At 39.3% G+C, this 15854-nt stretch overlaps 1 protein-coding gene and 1 pseudogene across 1 annotated transcript in view; both read right to left on the reverse strand.

The window, feature by feature from the left end:
- LOC136624338 (oocyte zinc finger protein XlCOF7.1-like) overlaps nucleotides 1-15854 on the reverse strand; it is a 407640-nt gene that overhangs the window by 367810 nt on the left and 23976 nt on the right. The gene's annotated exons all lie outside the window — the stretch shown is intronic.
- LOC136624398 (oocyte zinc finger protein XlCOF7.1-like) lies at nucleotides 1740-3287 on the reverse strand (annotated as a pseudogene).

Here is a 15854-nt window from a genome sequence, read left to right on the forward strand (position 1 = left end):
GATTTTATCTATGCATGAATATCAAGCATGAGGCAGAAATCATAACCAGGTATGGGTTTACGTAGCTTGAGGGGAATTCCTGAGCTTGGGGTGAGGTAATACAATTATCTCTCTAAAGGCAACAACCACCAGCCTGGGGAGAGCAAATCAGCATCTACCTGTCAAAAGGCCACTTGTATTGACATTGGGACAAAGTATTTCCTGTTCTCTTGTATATCAAAGGCTTGCCAATTACACAAGAGGAAGGGGGGATTAGAACATTATAATTTACCCATCTCATATCTTTATCCATCTATCTAGTATCTAACTATTTATCTATCATTAGAGTAGATTCAAGGGGCAAAGGTTGTCAGCTCAACTTTTCTATTGTCCTGAACGACAACTGATTGATACTGGACAGCTGGGGGGACACTTTCTTAATCTCTTTATATGACAGAGCGCTAGTGAAAATTGTGAAATAGGAAAGGCATTTACCAAGTATGTGCATCGCAGAAATCTAAGCATTCTCTATCTGGTACAGAACATATTTAATCAGGGTAAAAAAAGTAGGCCGATAAATTTAAAAAAGTTTTTAATAATCCCGGCGATCAGCTGCAAATTGTCACACTAACAAGACAGACGTACCCAGGAAGACATGGTTCTTCTTAGACGCTTTTGAGTATGCCACATGAGAGCCTTACAGGAATTTGGTAGTAGATTTAAGAGAAGACACAACAGAGGAACTCCTCTTAAGCACAGGGTTGTTTCCACCAGCTTTAGCGGCGGTGTACATTCAAAAGAAAACTGCCTCTAAGAAGTGAGTTAATCATCCTACTAACTATTGTAAGCTCTGCACATTGTGCTGACAAGATGTCTGAGGGATTACACTGCAATTGGGGCCTCTTAAAAAGCTGATAAAAGCAACACCTACAGTCAGAAAGTTTACTTTGTGCAACGCAAGCAGTGCTTTAATCATAGCCATAGAGGAAATTGCTTTAAGTAAAAGGTCGAATACCTCTAAAAAACCCTGGCAATAAAAAAAAAGCGGATATTGAATCAGGCGGTAAGAGGGGGGGGGGGATTTCTTAGGTTCACTCTTAGGCTTTGCGATTCCAATAATGAGACTGTGCTTGAGCACACTGGCCCAGAGAACAGCTGATCACTAGGGGCCCCAGTGATAGACTCCACAGATCTATTATTCATGACTGATCTTGAGAATGAACCATCAATAGTTGACAACTGGACAATCCCTTTAAATCTCAACTAAATTCAGCTACAAATCTGTAATCCAGGAAAAAACAAAGAGAAACCAAAAAGTTTGGCTCAGTAGATAGGGAGTAATAGGCACCAGCCAGGATAAGGACAAAATAAAACATATGTGAATGGGTTCTTATACATTAAGTTCAAAAGACTTCAATGGAAAGAGGATCATGGGATGGATGTTTAAAGGGCAGAATTCCATCAGAAATTGATGGGCAGAGTCATTTTTTCTTCAATATTTCCAACAATCTGAACATAAATGCCGGTTTTTCCCTGTGTGAGTTCTCTTATAGTTTACAAGATCTGATTTGTCTTAAAAATATTGACAACAGTCAGAATATAAAAATGTTGTCTCCCCTGTGTGAATTCTCTGATGTTTAACAAGATCCCCTTTATGGGTATTTCTCACATTCAGAACATGAAAATGGCTTGTCCCCCATGTGAATTCTCTGATGTGCAACAAGAAGTATTTTCCACAGTCTGAACATGAAAATGGCCACTCTCCTGTGTGTTTTTTTCTGATGTGCAACAAGATGTGATTTGTTCAAAAAACAATTTCTACATTCTGAAATGACTTCTTCCCTGTGTGAATTCTTTGATGTGTAAGAAGAGTTGTATTACTTGTAAAACATTTCCCACATTCTGAACATGAAAATGACTTCTCTCCTGTGTGAATTCTCTGATGTCTAACAAGATGTGATTTTTGGGTAAAACATTTCCCACATTCTGAACATGAAAATGGCTTCTCTCCGTGTGAATTCTTTGATGATCAACAAGACCTGATTTCTGGGTAAAACATTTCCCACATTCTGAACATTAAAATGACTTCTCTCCTGTGTGAATTCTCTGATGTCTAACAAGATGTGATTTTGTGGTAAAACATTTCCCACATTCTGAACATGAAAATGGCTTCTCTCCTGTGTGAGTTCTCTGATGTCTAACAAGACCTGATTTCTGGGTAAAACATTTCCCACATTCTGAACATGAAAATGGCTTCTCTCCTGCGTGAATTCTCTGATGTCTAACAAGATCTAATTTCTGGGTAAAACATTTCCCACATTCTGAACATGAAAATGACTTCTCTCCTGCGTGAATTCTCTGATGTCTAACAAGATGTGATTTCTGGGTAAAACATTTCCCACATTCTGAACATGAAAATGACTTCTCTCCTGTGTGAATTCTTTGATGATCAACAAGACCTGATTGTGTGGTAAAACATTTCCCACATTCTGAACATGAAAATGGCTTCTCTCCTGTGTGAATTCTCTGATGTCTAACAAGATCTAATTTCTGGGTAAAACATTTCCCGCAGACAGAACACGAAAATCGCCTCTCACCAGTGTGAATTTTCAGATGTACAACAAGGGATGATTTCTGGGTAAAACATTTCCCACATTCTGAACATGAAAATGATTTCTCTCCTGTGTGAATTCTCTGATGTCTAACAAGACCTAATTTCTGGGTAAAACATTTCCCACATTCAAAACATGAAAATGGCTTCTCTCCTGTGTGAATTCTCTGATGATAAACAAGACCTGATTTCTGGGTGAAACATTTCCCACATTCTGAACATGAAAATTTCCTCTCCCCAGTGTGAATTCTTTGATGATCAACAAGATATGATTTCTGGATAAAGCATTTCCCACAGACAGAACATGAAAATGGGTTCTCTCCTGTGTGAATTCTCTGATGATCAACAAGATGTGGTTTCATGGTAAAACATTTCCCACATTCTGAACATGAAAATGACTTCTTCCCTGAGACAACAGTTCCTTCTTTAACATCTCTTCTGTAAATGTTATGTTGCTTAGTAGTCTGTGATGAATTAGAAGATGGAACCTCTAGAAAAGGATTAGATGACAGATGTTTGCTGGGAAGGGCTGAGGGTACATCTGGGATAATGGCAGGCTCTTCGTGTGTATCTTGTATGTTACCATCATCTTCCATTGTAAAACCTGAAGATATCAAATGTTCCTCTAAGCTCCTGATGTCGTCATCTGCCAAGAATAAAACAGATTTTAACATTACAATTATATCAATATTTTATAAAAATTTCTATATAAAATATTCATACAAATTGTGAAAAAGACAAGTTACAAAAACCCTGTGCTCTTTTATGTATGAGGAAAATGAAAAGAGAAAAAAATGGCCCCAGCGCTCGCTGGAGAAAAATATTCCAAATGTATATGGCAATAACTACTTTATTTTGCAACGCGTTTCAGCCACTAAACGTGGCCTTTTTCAAGCATCAATGCTGATTTTATTGGGTCCCCTTCCTGGGGTATGTGGGAGAATTGTGGGAGATATCCTATATGTTCACCATTTTGTATGTATTTTCTGTTATCAACTGTGAATATACTGTATTTTGTCTATAATGGTCTGAACTTCTGGGGAAGGGAACATCACCTCCCCCCCCCCCCCACCTCCACAAGAATTGGAGGAGCTAGTGCTGTGTGCTCAAGAACTGGAAAAACCAGTTCTAACTGGCCAAACCTTTTTAGGAGTGCTTTGTCTTGGACAGCAGAGAGGAGAAACAAGATGTTCTTCTCATGAGACCAAATTCACGAATGAACTGAGCGTGCTCACTGAAGTTCCTCCCAGATGGATGACATCACAAGCTACCTCACAAATACTTCCCTCTGAGAAATGGCCTATAAGCTCACTGTAACTGCTAAATTGCCTGACTTCCTGTGTTGAAACTTTATTTAAGGTTTTACGCGCGCATAATAAAGGGAGACTCTTTTGGGAACACATGATGTAGGCCGTGTGGTCTTTGAAGGCTCTCCAGGCCTGTACACATATTATTTAATTTGGAACACACGGTATATCTATAATAGCGAATTTTGCGCTAACAAATTTGGAGGCACCGCTGGGATAATGAAGATACAGAGATATGAAGATATTTCATCGTTATCCGGACACAAGGGGACTTCGAAGCAGAGACGGACAGATAATGAGCTCAAACAAGGTAATAAGCTATTCTTGTGCCTGTACCATCTCTCCCTCTCTGCTATGATCCGCCCCAGGCCGGGTGAGTTGAAATATGATAAGTCTGTATCTAAAGAACTATGAAATAGATATACTGTGTTGTTTTTATGTTGTCTGTGAAGAAAATGTCCTGAGTGAAAGAAGGTGTGAGCTATGGGGGTTTATATATTCTCTGTAGTAGTGAATGGTGTGAACAGACTGTGCAGGTTAATAAGGAACAAAGAAAGTAGAATAACTTGTTAAAAAGAAAGTAAAAAGGAAAGTTGATCAATTTTAGCTGAAGGTTATAGTAGTGATTAAAAACAGAGTAGTGTGTCCATGCGGTCAGAGAGTTTCCATTGTGCAGCATGTGGCTGAAGAGGTCTCCCTTTGTTATGTGGGGGGAGGGGTGCACATGGAATGCTTGCATTTGCCATGTCTGCATACCTCAACTCAAGGGAATTTGGGCTTGGAGTAGAGATGTGGGCTAGCCAGAGATTGTGCTCCGATTATGGCAGGCCAAACGGACTGTTGAGGTTCCACAATGTGGTGCCAAAAGTACAGATCTGTGCCATGAGGTGCAGGAGTAGAGAATCTCAATTAATTAAGGATTTTTCCAATTACGACAAGATGGGCAGGGGTGAAATTGTAAGTGCTTATTAGTGGTAAGCCAGACCTGTGTCGTGAGTTGTGGGAAAAATCGAAGTATGACTCGCAAGCAAATTCAATGAGATGATGTTTGTAAACACAACTGGACACACAAAATGGGTGAAGGAAAAAGCAAGTCAATGAGTTAAGGAAAGGTAGAAGGTTTAACAATGAACGGTGATAATGGCTGCTATCTGGAGTGGTGAATATAAGTATGTGGGTGGAAATGGGCATAAGTTGTATTATGTTTGTCATTGGATAGCCTATTCTGAACAAAATATGTAAAAACCGCGGTACATAAGAGTTTTTCTTATATATATACTTTGTTCAATATGGGAAGTTCTATGAACAGTAAATACAATCCCAGTTTCTACTTCACATGAGATACTTATCAGTCTGTGTATGAGTGAATTAAAACCCCAGTGAGTGTGAATTTGTGTGTATAAATGAAGGGCCCGTATGAGAGTTAGATTGTGTTATATGGTATATACTGTTCGGAGGCTAGAAATGAAATGAGGCAAGAAAGACCAAACGCTGAGCCAGACCACAGGGGGTGGAGCTAGGTGATGTAAGGAGATGGGAGGGAAGAACAATAGGAAGAGGTCTTGCTCCACCCTCCACACAGACCAGCCTAGGAGAGAAGTGTGCCTCCATTTAAGTGGATGTTGGTGTATATATATATATATTGTGGTAATGTATAGAGGGAAGGTCACTCTTAGACTCCATGTTAAGTCTCTCACTTGAACAAATGTAGGTGACCAAAGGAGGGGCATCTCATTTTATTCCTGAGGGTAGTTGTGTGAGATAATAGTCCAGGGTTACCACAGTATATTTGTATATATATATATATATATATATATATATATATATATATATACATACATATATACATACATATACATATACATACATATACATACATACATATATATATATATATACATATACATACATATACATACATATATATATACATATACATACATATATATATACATATACATACATATATATATACATATACATACATATATATATACATATACATACATATATATATACATATACATACATATATATATACATATACATACATATATATATACATATACATACATATATATATATATACATACATATATATATATATACATACATATATATATACATATACATACATATATATATATATACATACATATATATATACATACATATATATATACATACATATATATATACATACATATATATATACATACATATATATATACATATACATACATATATATATACATACATATATATATATACATATACATACATATATATATACATACATATATATATATACATATACATACATATATATATACATACATATATATATATACATATACATACATATATATATACATACATATATATATACATATACATACATATATATATATATACATATACATACATATATATATACATACATATAGGTTCTTGGAGTATGTGGAGAATTTAAAAATATTGAGTTGTATTTATATTGAATATCATTGAATTAAGATACGAAAATGAGATAATTGTGTACTTGAGACACCTGATAAGTACTTTAGTCAAATTAATAACAAAAGTTCTATTTTAGAGTGTATCTCATTTTCCATTAACAACAGTATTTTACGTGAAGAGTCTTACATTTGATAAAAAGAAAAAGTAGTAAATTTTTGATACCAGTAATTGAGTATATCCCGAAATGCTATCAGGGATACTAGTCCCTTAGTAAACCAGTAATTAACCATCATTGGTGCAGTTGTTATGGTTGCAGATTGTAATAACAATATTTCCTCTCCTGTTTGCAGTATGTTTTCGTACAGGTACCAGAGATTTTGTGGGGCCCCTTAATGTCATGCTTTCTCAAGGGGTCATAAAATACTGTATAGAGTGCAAATTAAACATCTTTCAGCTTCCAGACTAGCTATGTATGAGACTGCCCTGCTAGCACCCTCACATATCGCAATCAAGAGGGGTAGAGTTCCAAATGCGGTTTCATATCTTTTACTGAATTTTGCAAGGTTGAGAGGAAGGGGCAGCAGGTGCAGACCATGACATTAAATAGCAAGCACATGATTGTACAATTGTCTGAAGATTAATGAAAACAGAAAACTGGGTGTCCTAACAATAATGTTGTAATTGCCATGATTAATGTAAATCTTGAGTTTTACCCATAGATGGTTCCAAATATTGTGGAAATGGACAAGCAAAACAGGCTATGCAGTGGTAACCGACAGAAAGAGGTAATTGTACAAAAACCACTCTTTCCCTCCTGAGACACTCAGTTACTCAGGAAATAGAGGTGATGGCGCTCACTGAAATATGTAAGCTGGCTGCAGGTAAGACTGTTTGTGTCTGCACCGACTTAAGGTACACATTTGGAATCGTACACGATTTCACATCTTATATGGCACAGTGGAAGTTTCATGGGGTCCTTGAGTAAGCCAATCCAGAACGCAGAAGCAGTGTCTTTGCTCTACAAGTTTTTAGCTCTTTCTGCACAGGTGACTTATCATCAGAGTCCAGGCTTATGCCACAGAGACAACCACTGAGGCTGGAAGGAACCAGAGAGCAGGCATCGCAGCAGCCTGACTTCCCTTGAATGAGGTAACGGCTGGTAACCTGCTTGCACCTGAAACAGGTGTAGATATTTCTCTGTTGCTTGAATTACAGGAACAGGCCTCAAAAGAAGAAAAAGGAGGAGTGGAAAAGCGAACGGAATGCTACTGGGGTCTGGCAGAAAGGTAAATGCCTGTGCCTCCCCTGCACGCTGTACTCCATGATGTCACACCTGATCGCTGAGCTAACCCATTCATCCAAGGAGGTAATGTGTGGTATGGTGTCTTCTGCTTGGCTTACCCCAGGGTTCAACACTGCTGCAATAGGGTTTGTACAGGGATGCACGATATGCGCACGTTACAATCCAGGCCAATTGGTCAAGGTACCTTCTCGGTGCGAGCCAGACTATCTGTATCAGTGACTGCAGGATGATAGCATACAGCTACCACAGGTAGGTGTTTGGAGCTGTTGGTTTGCATAGACCTCTTTTCATGTTATTTGGAGGCGTGGCTTGAGAAATAAATAAATAAATAAAAATAATTTTTTTAACACGCCAAAAATACGACCTAAGAATATGTATTATGAAAGTAATTTTGAATATTTAGGTACACCAGAAGTAATAATAAATAATAAAGGTAAACATTTTAATAGTCATCTACTTGGTTAGAGCCATGCCTGATTGTAAGACTAAGTTGAGTCCCTATGAAGGTTTTGTTTGGTAATGCTGCTGTAATAGGCCTACGCTTATTCCAGGCCAAAAAGGAGGGCCTTACATCAGGAGTTATATCATCTGTCACTCATAAATGTGTATTCTCCGTGTTTCCAGATCAAAATGCAAAGAACCCTTTCAAGTGCTGTTAACCACTACGGTCTCAGTGAAACTTCAAGAAAAGCTAATTTGGGTTCATGTCAGACATTGAATAAAGATAATCAAGGAAGGAGACAAATGTGGCCCATAATCCTTTGTTATATGTAGGACCCCTGCGGTCATTGGGCTGTCATTTCTCTTCTTCCTCATAAGGGATGTGGTAAATACATAACTACTGATGAAGAGGATTATGACAAATCTAGGAATGTTGCGTTATAAAATTTGCTTAACTCGGTTCGCAGTGTTTGATAACGTGAAAAATAAGTAACTGTACTGATGATGATGATAAATCGAAGATTATTGTATTGTAAACCTGATTGATTTGCAATGTTTGATATTATATTGTTTACATAGTAAGAATTCTTGAGTTATATGTCTACTGTATGTAGAAGGTATTTGTGCCGTAATGTAGGAAGATTAGGAATATTAAAAATATTCATTTGCTACAGCAGAAAACTTATCAAGTCTCTCTGGGCAGAGATTGTTGGATGGATAAATTTGAACTACAGATTTTTGTTTTGAAGGGGTGAAGAAAAGCACACAAGACCCCAGATTGTGATTTTGTTTTTGTTTTGTTTGATTTGCCATGGACTGAATTATTTTGGATCAAGTTTATTTGGGACTGAGAAAATTTATGAACTGAGTTATTTCCACCAGGACATTGGGACTTTCTAAGTGTGATTTGAAATTTCATCTTCTCTAAGTGCATGCTGCACCTATCCACACGCTATGACTATTCAACTGAGCCTGAAGAACTGACAAGTGTGCCTGACTGCTGCTAAATTGCCACTGGGGTGATCCTCATACTCTGCACAATAACCACCAGCAGATGACGTCAAAGGATGGTGAAGCATCACCGCTCCTCCCTGAAGGCCTTGGGCAACAAAATGCTGTACAGAGGCAGCTGCTACATTGGAATAAAGGGGCTCTATAGTCAGCTGTGGATACTTCTGGATATGGAGAATGGAGAAGATTGTTTGATACCAATATAATGGGCGGGGACAGATTCCTACTTAGGCTCTGTTCTTTGGCTAACCAGGGAAAGCAGTGAGGGCACAATATTCCCCCTGCTTCCCTGCATCGGAGATCCTATAGGTTTAGGATCTAAAGAAGAAACAATTTTACAGGAAGAGACATTTGTATTCAACATCTAACGGTTCTTGAATTTTTTTTGTTTTCGTTATTTTCTCGAGTCCAGATTTGACAAGATTGGTTTTATGTTGATAGCAAATGGATATATATAGGGAACAGGTATTTGGTTGTTTATGTAATATATTTCAGAAGTTGATTAATAGAACTTGAAGATCAAACCATGATATGTCAAAGTACATATTCCAACCCTAAATTGTATGCTAATTTTATGTATCTTGATGAAATAGTTGTATGATGGCTACAAATAGTCAAAGGGTGGATTGTGGTGCAAATATAATTGGCTATTTGTAGCCCTCCATTTTGTCCTCCATCCTCCATTTTGTATTTTCCTTTATTCTCCATTTTGTATCTTACATACGAATAGCTATGAACATTCATGTGGCCTTCAAACCTGTTTGGTGTAGGAAGCTTTGATGTAACTGTGAAATGTGACAGAACAATGCTAACTGCATTAACTACAGTTCCATTTGTATAGGTTTGTTTGAACTCTGTCCATATACATTGTATGGCCAGGAATCTGTTGTCTTGTTAATCCTGTGATACCATCATCATTGTCTAGGAAATTGAGTTGCTGATTCTGAACCTTTGATCAATGAAACTGGCTCCTTCAGATGGTGGTGGGGGGGGGGGGGGGTCTCAGACTGATAACATCTTGGTTTACAAAGCTTGGGTATGACTAAGCAAGTTTTAGTGTATAAAATAGGACAAAAAAAAAATGTCAATAGATACAATAAGGTAGCAGTAAGTGTACCAATGTTTCAGCCATATTGTGTAATCAGACCAATGTTAACATGTAACAAACAATATAACCTGAGATCACACTTGGAAAGCCAGTCACATTCAACATATTGTATGTCATTTAAACTATGAACAAGGGGGGCTTATGCAGAAAATGTGAAATAAAGATAAATCTTTCAGGAGCCATCTACCTAGAATACCGTTGGGAAACTGTAACGTGTTGTGTGGTATTTTCCTTATCCTGGATATCACCCAGCAGTAGGCAGGGATAAGGAAGGTGACAGCTAGGGTTCCCTGTAGGTGGTAGGAAAAGGCCCGAGAACACAAATAGGAAGAAAAAAAAAAACATCCAGGAGAATGAAAATACGCACAACAAAGGAGGGAATTGTGGGAGATATCCTATATGTTCACCATTTTGTATGTATTTTCTGTTATCAACTGTGAATATACTGTATTTTGTCTATAATGGTCTGAACTTCTGGGGAAGGGAACATCACCCCCCCCCCCCCCACCTCCACAAGAATTGGAGGAGCTAGTGTTGTGTGCTCAAGAACTGGAAAAAACAGTTCTAACTGGCCAAACCTTTTTAGGAGTGCTTTGTCTTGGACAGCAGAGAGGAGAAACAAGATGTTCTTCTCATGAGACCAAATTCAAGAATGAACTGAGCGTGCTCACTGAAGTTCCTCCCAGATGGATGACATCACAAGCTACCTCACAAATACTTCCCTCTGAGAAATGGCCTATAAGCTCACTGTAACTGCTAAATTGCCTGACTTCCTGTGTTGAAACTTTATTTAAGGTTTTACGCGCGCATAATAAAGGGAGACTCTTTTGGGAACACATGATGTAGGCTTGTGATCTTTGAAAGGCTCTCCAGGCCTGTACACATATTATTTAATTTGGAACACACGGTATATCTATAATAGCGAATTTTGCGCTAACAGGTACTCAAGGAACCCTGCAGCTCTCCCAATCTGTGGATGTGGAGGAAGTATTTTCATCTAATATCTTAAGGCGATCTTGGACCGAGAGGTGCTGGCAGGGCCTGTCTTGGACTAAGACCCTGCACAGTACCGGGTAAGTCCCCATCAAATCTTTTTTTCTCTCACTATACATGACCGCAGAAGCGCTACGCTGACCTCTGTATATTTCCTTTTATGTATGAGGTTTTACTTACTTGAATAAGGGGTTTGCAGAGATTAGCGAACCTCCTCAAGAATTCAGGTTAGCCTCTAAATTATCACCCGTTCCTCCAGGTTTCTTTTGGAGAGTCAGTACCTTCTGGTGTTTATTCCATTAGCGTAGGACAATATATACAATACAGGAGATGCAACGCGAGTCGGAGGGCTTACTGACTAATCTGCCACCTTTCATGAGCATATGACACAGAGACATGATAAAAGTATCAGGTACTTCTTAGAACTGGGGCAACTGGAAGTGTGTACGTGCATGCATCCAGAAGAAAGTAGCTGCTGAGCTATATCCCGGTACACGCTTAACCGGAAGCAGAGGTAAATTTCTAGACGCAATTTTGTGCACATGCTCGTCTTGCACATGCTCTTTATAGAGATTAAGTATACTTAATAACAAACGAGTGCCACATTTTATATTATTTCTCCAGAACCCCCATACTTTTATTTTTTACACACAAATCTCCAAAATCTTAACCCCTTAGTGACGGCCCCATCGGGATTTTACGTCCTCACTAAGTGGGCTTTAATCCTAGAGGACGTAGAAACATGCGTCCTCTTAGGATTAATACCCTCTTAGCTGAGGACGTGTCAGCTTCATGTTGTCGGTGCCCGCAGGTAGCCGATAGCATGGAGCTGTCATCTTGGGCTGCGGGCAGTCCCCCCCGGCAATGCAATCGGCGCTATCCAATGGATACCCATCCCAACCAGCCCCCGTAATTACCCCTGTCTTCGGAAATACCACACAGTTCACATTATTACTTTTATCTAAGATTTGGGGAACGCCGAAAAGGGTGCGGACGGGGGGGAATCTTTTAACGTGTCAATTTTTATTCTGTACAAGTGAGCAGTGGGGCCTGGAATTTATTCAGTTGTGCCCTGCAATCCAACGGGTGTTCCTTCCATTATAGGCCTTGCCATGTGTCCTGTAAGTAGATTAGGGCCACAATGGGTATGTTTCTGAACACGGGACAAATGGGGGGATCCATTTTGGGGTTAAAGTCTTCATTCCTGTGTACACTGTACAAAAAAAAGTTTTTAAATTGACACAATTGCCAAAAAAAATGAAAATCATATTTTTTTCCTTCTGCTTTGCTTAGATTCATTCAAATGCTGTGGGGTCAAATTCGTTAAGGGGTCTAGTTTTCAAAATGAGGTCATTTGTGGGGGTTCTCTATCGTTTTGGCCACTCAATGACTCTACAAGTGGGCAATCCAATGGGTGCTCCTTCCATTATAGGCCTAGCAATGTTTCCTTTAAGTAGATTAGGACCACAATGGGTATATTTCTGAACACGGGAGAAACAGGGGTATCCATTTTGGGGTGCAAGTCTTCATTCATGTATGTGCTGTACAAAAAAAGTTGTTTTTAAACTGACAGAATTGCCAAAAAAATAAAAATCACAATTTTTTCCTTTTGCTTTGTTTGAATTCATTAAAAAACTGTGGCATCAAAATGGGCAGTACACCCCTAGATAAATTTGTTAATGGGTCTAGTTTTTAAAATTGGGTCATTTGTGGGGGTTCTATATGGTTTTGGCCGCTGAAAAGCTCTACAAGAGTGGTATGGGGCCTAAAACGCTTTCAAGCAAAATTTATGTTCTGAAAGACACTGACTACTCCTTCCATTTTGGGCCCCGTTGTGCATCCAGATATAAGATTAGGGCCACAATGAGTATATTTCTGAAGACGGGAGAAACAGGGGTATCCATTTTGGGGTGTCAATCCTCATTTTAATGTGCACTATAGGAAAACAATGTCTTTAAAATGACATATTTGCAAAAATATGAAATTTTATTTTTTCTTCTCTAAATTTAATTAATTTCTGAAAAAAAAAACCGTGGGGTCAAAATACACACAACCCCCCTAAGTGGATACATTAAGGGGTGTAGTTTTTAAAATGGGGTCATTTAGGAGGGTATCTATCATTGTGACACCTATGAGCCGCTGCAAACTTGGCTTGCTGTAAGAAAACAAAGTGTTCCTCAAAATGCTGAAAATTAATGTTAAATTTGTACGTCATCTAAATCGTTAAAAAAAACACAAAAGTTTTTCAAATGTGCATTCAGAATAAAGTAAACAGATGGAAATATATATCCTATCAAAAAATTGTACAGTATGTTTGCACATATTACAGTTGAAAATGTGAAAAAAATGATAATTTTTTATTTTTTTTTCCAGTATTGGTACTTTTAATAAACATACACGAATTAAATCGGTCTAATTTTGCAACGTAAATGAAGTACAACATGTGGGGAAAAAACAATGTCAGAATCACTTGGATACGCAAAACCTTCACGGAGTTATGCTATGTTGAACGACATGTAAGATTTCCAAAATCTGGCTCCGTCACTAAGGTGTTAATGAACAATCTAATGTATAAAAGAAGTGTTTTAAAGAGAAGGGGCACCCAGGGGTGCTGGTGATTTCAGAGATGCTAAGAGCGCAACAACAAGACCAGTTAGAGAATCCACAACAGAAACCTGAGAAAACTGAGGAGCAGACCTCCAAAACATTGTTCTGAATCCACATTAATACTCAACCTTCCCACCTGAGGAACATCCTATCGAAACATTGGGGGATCCTACAAGGTGACCCCTTCCTATCTGACAATATCCCCAGTCGACCTCAAGTGGTACTCAAGAAATAAAACTGAAAAATATACTGGCACCCTCTCACCAACCCAATTGGAAGATCCTAACTCATATTCCAGGTACATCCATGTGTGTGTGGAGGGGGGGAGTGAGGGGCATATACGACGCTTTTGGATGTGGCATAGAAAATTGTAAATGCTGCCAGAATATTTGCCACAGCAGGAAGGAGATATTTATACAAGATGTGAATAAAAGTTATATTCTACAATATCTTTTAAACTATGGATGGGGTCTGGCTGAGGAAAAAATCCAAGGCAGCGTTTTTAGAGAAGTTCCAACAATATCAGTTTCTAGCTTAATCCATTGTTTAGACTTCCCGTGGAAGTGCCAGTCGAACGATCTAAGAAGGATAGAGGCTTAAAGGGGTTGTCTCACGCCGAAACGGGTTTTTTTTTTATTCAATAGGCCCCCCGTTCGGCGCGAGACAAACCCGATGCATGTGTTAAAAAAAACAAAAACGGGTAGTACTTACCCGAATCCCCGCCCTGCGGCGACTTCTTCCTTCTTCTTACTTACCTTAGTAAGATGGCCACCGGGATCTTTACTCTGCAGTCCATTGCCGATTCCAGCCTCCTGATTGGCTGGAATCGGCACACGTGACGGGGCGGAGCTACGAGGAGCCGCTCTTCGGCACGAGCGGCCCCATTCAGAAGAGAGAAGACCGCACATCGCAAGCGCGTCTAAAATCGACAGAAGAGGCGATTTTAGACGGATCCATTGAGACGGGGACGCTAGCAACGGAACAGGTAAGTGAATAACTTCTGTATGGCTCATATTAATGCACGATGTACATTACAAAGTGCATTAATATGGCCATACAGAAGTGCATAACCCCACATGCTTTCATGAGACAACCCCTTTAAGGCCAGAAAGCCCCGCCCCTCCTGTGGGTTTAGGTTTTCAGAGGGTTCGGTAGCTGATGTGTAAAAGCAGATTGTAGGCATTTAAAAAAATTCACGGGGAGCTGAATAGGCAGAGTCTGGAATAAGTACAACAAGCGAGGGACGACGTCCATCCTTAGCACATTTATTCCACCAAAACGGGAGATATTTTTTGTCGTAGTTATTCAAGCTCAGATATGTAAAAATATTAAATAGTTAAAGGGGTTTTCCCATTAACTGCAGGTACAATAATTTGTGGAGCGCCTAGTCTACTGATAACATCCTAATGGGACAATTACTTTACCCAATAAACTTACTTTTTTACTTCCACATTGTAGGACGTGTTCTGCGCTGATTTCCTCCCATGCGGTGATGGTAATTTCCTACCTCCAGGGGGCGCTCATACAGCTTGTAAGATTACAGAGCGCAGGAGCCAAACGAGCTGTGGATAAGAGCTGCTGACGCCCCCTGCTGTAAACTGCCCTGTACTGCGCTGCAACTACAGTCTGCTGATCATGTGCTGCTGACCGGAGAATAAAGACGCCTTTACAAGCCCGGCACCGCCATTATCAGTGGGCACAGATATGTTTGTAGCCATTCACTAACCCAGCTGACTGTTACTTGTACCAAGATGTGGGAAGTTCCTACTGAGCATGCCCAGTCCTTCTGGTTCCAGCAGCAGAGGAGAGGGACATGATAATAATACTTGCACATGTGCGGAGGCAGCACTGGGGACGGGGGTCCAGGTCTGATAGAGTGATTGCATGTTGCAGAGACCCTGACATAGTCCATGGGGTATAAGCAGGGGGCAGATGGAAGGAGCAGCTGAATGCAGAATGAGGATGGCTTCTCCTTACACGGCGCCTGTGGCTCTACCAAAACATTAAGGGGAAATAACATAACAGCTTGTATAGCTT

This window comes from Eleutherodactylus coqui, chromosome 4 (assembly GCF_035609145.1).
Source record: "Eleutherodactylus coqui strain aEleCoq1 chromosome 4, aEleCoq1.hap1, whole genome shotgun sequence".
Classification (NCBI taxonomy): Eukaryota; Metazoa; Chordata; class Amphibia; order Anura; family Eleutherodactylidae; genus Eleutherodactylus; species Eleutherodactylus coqui.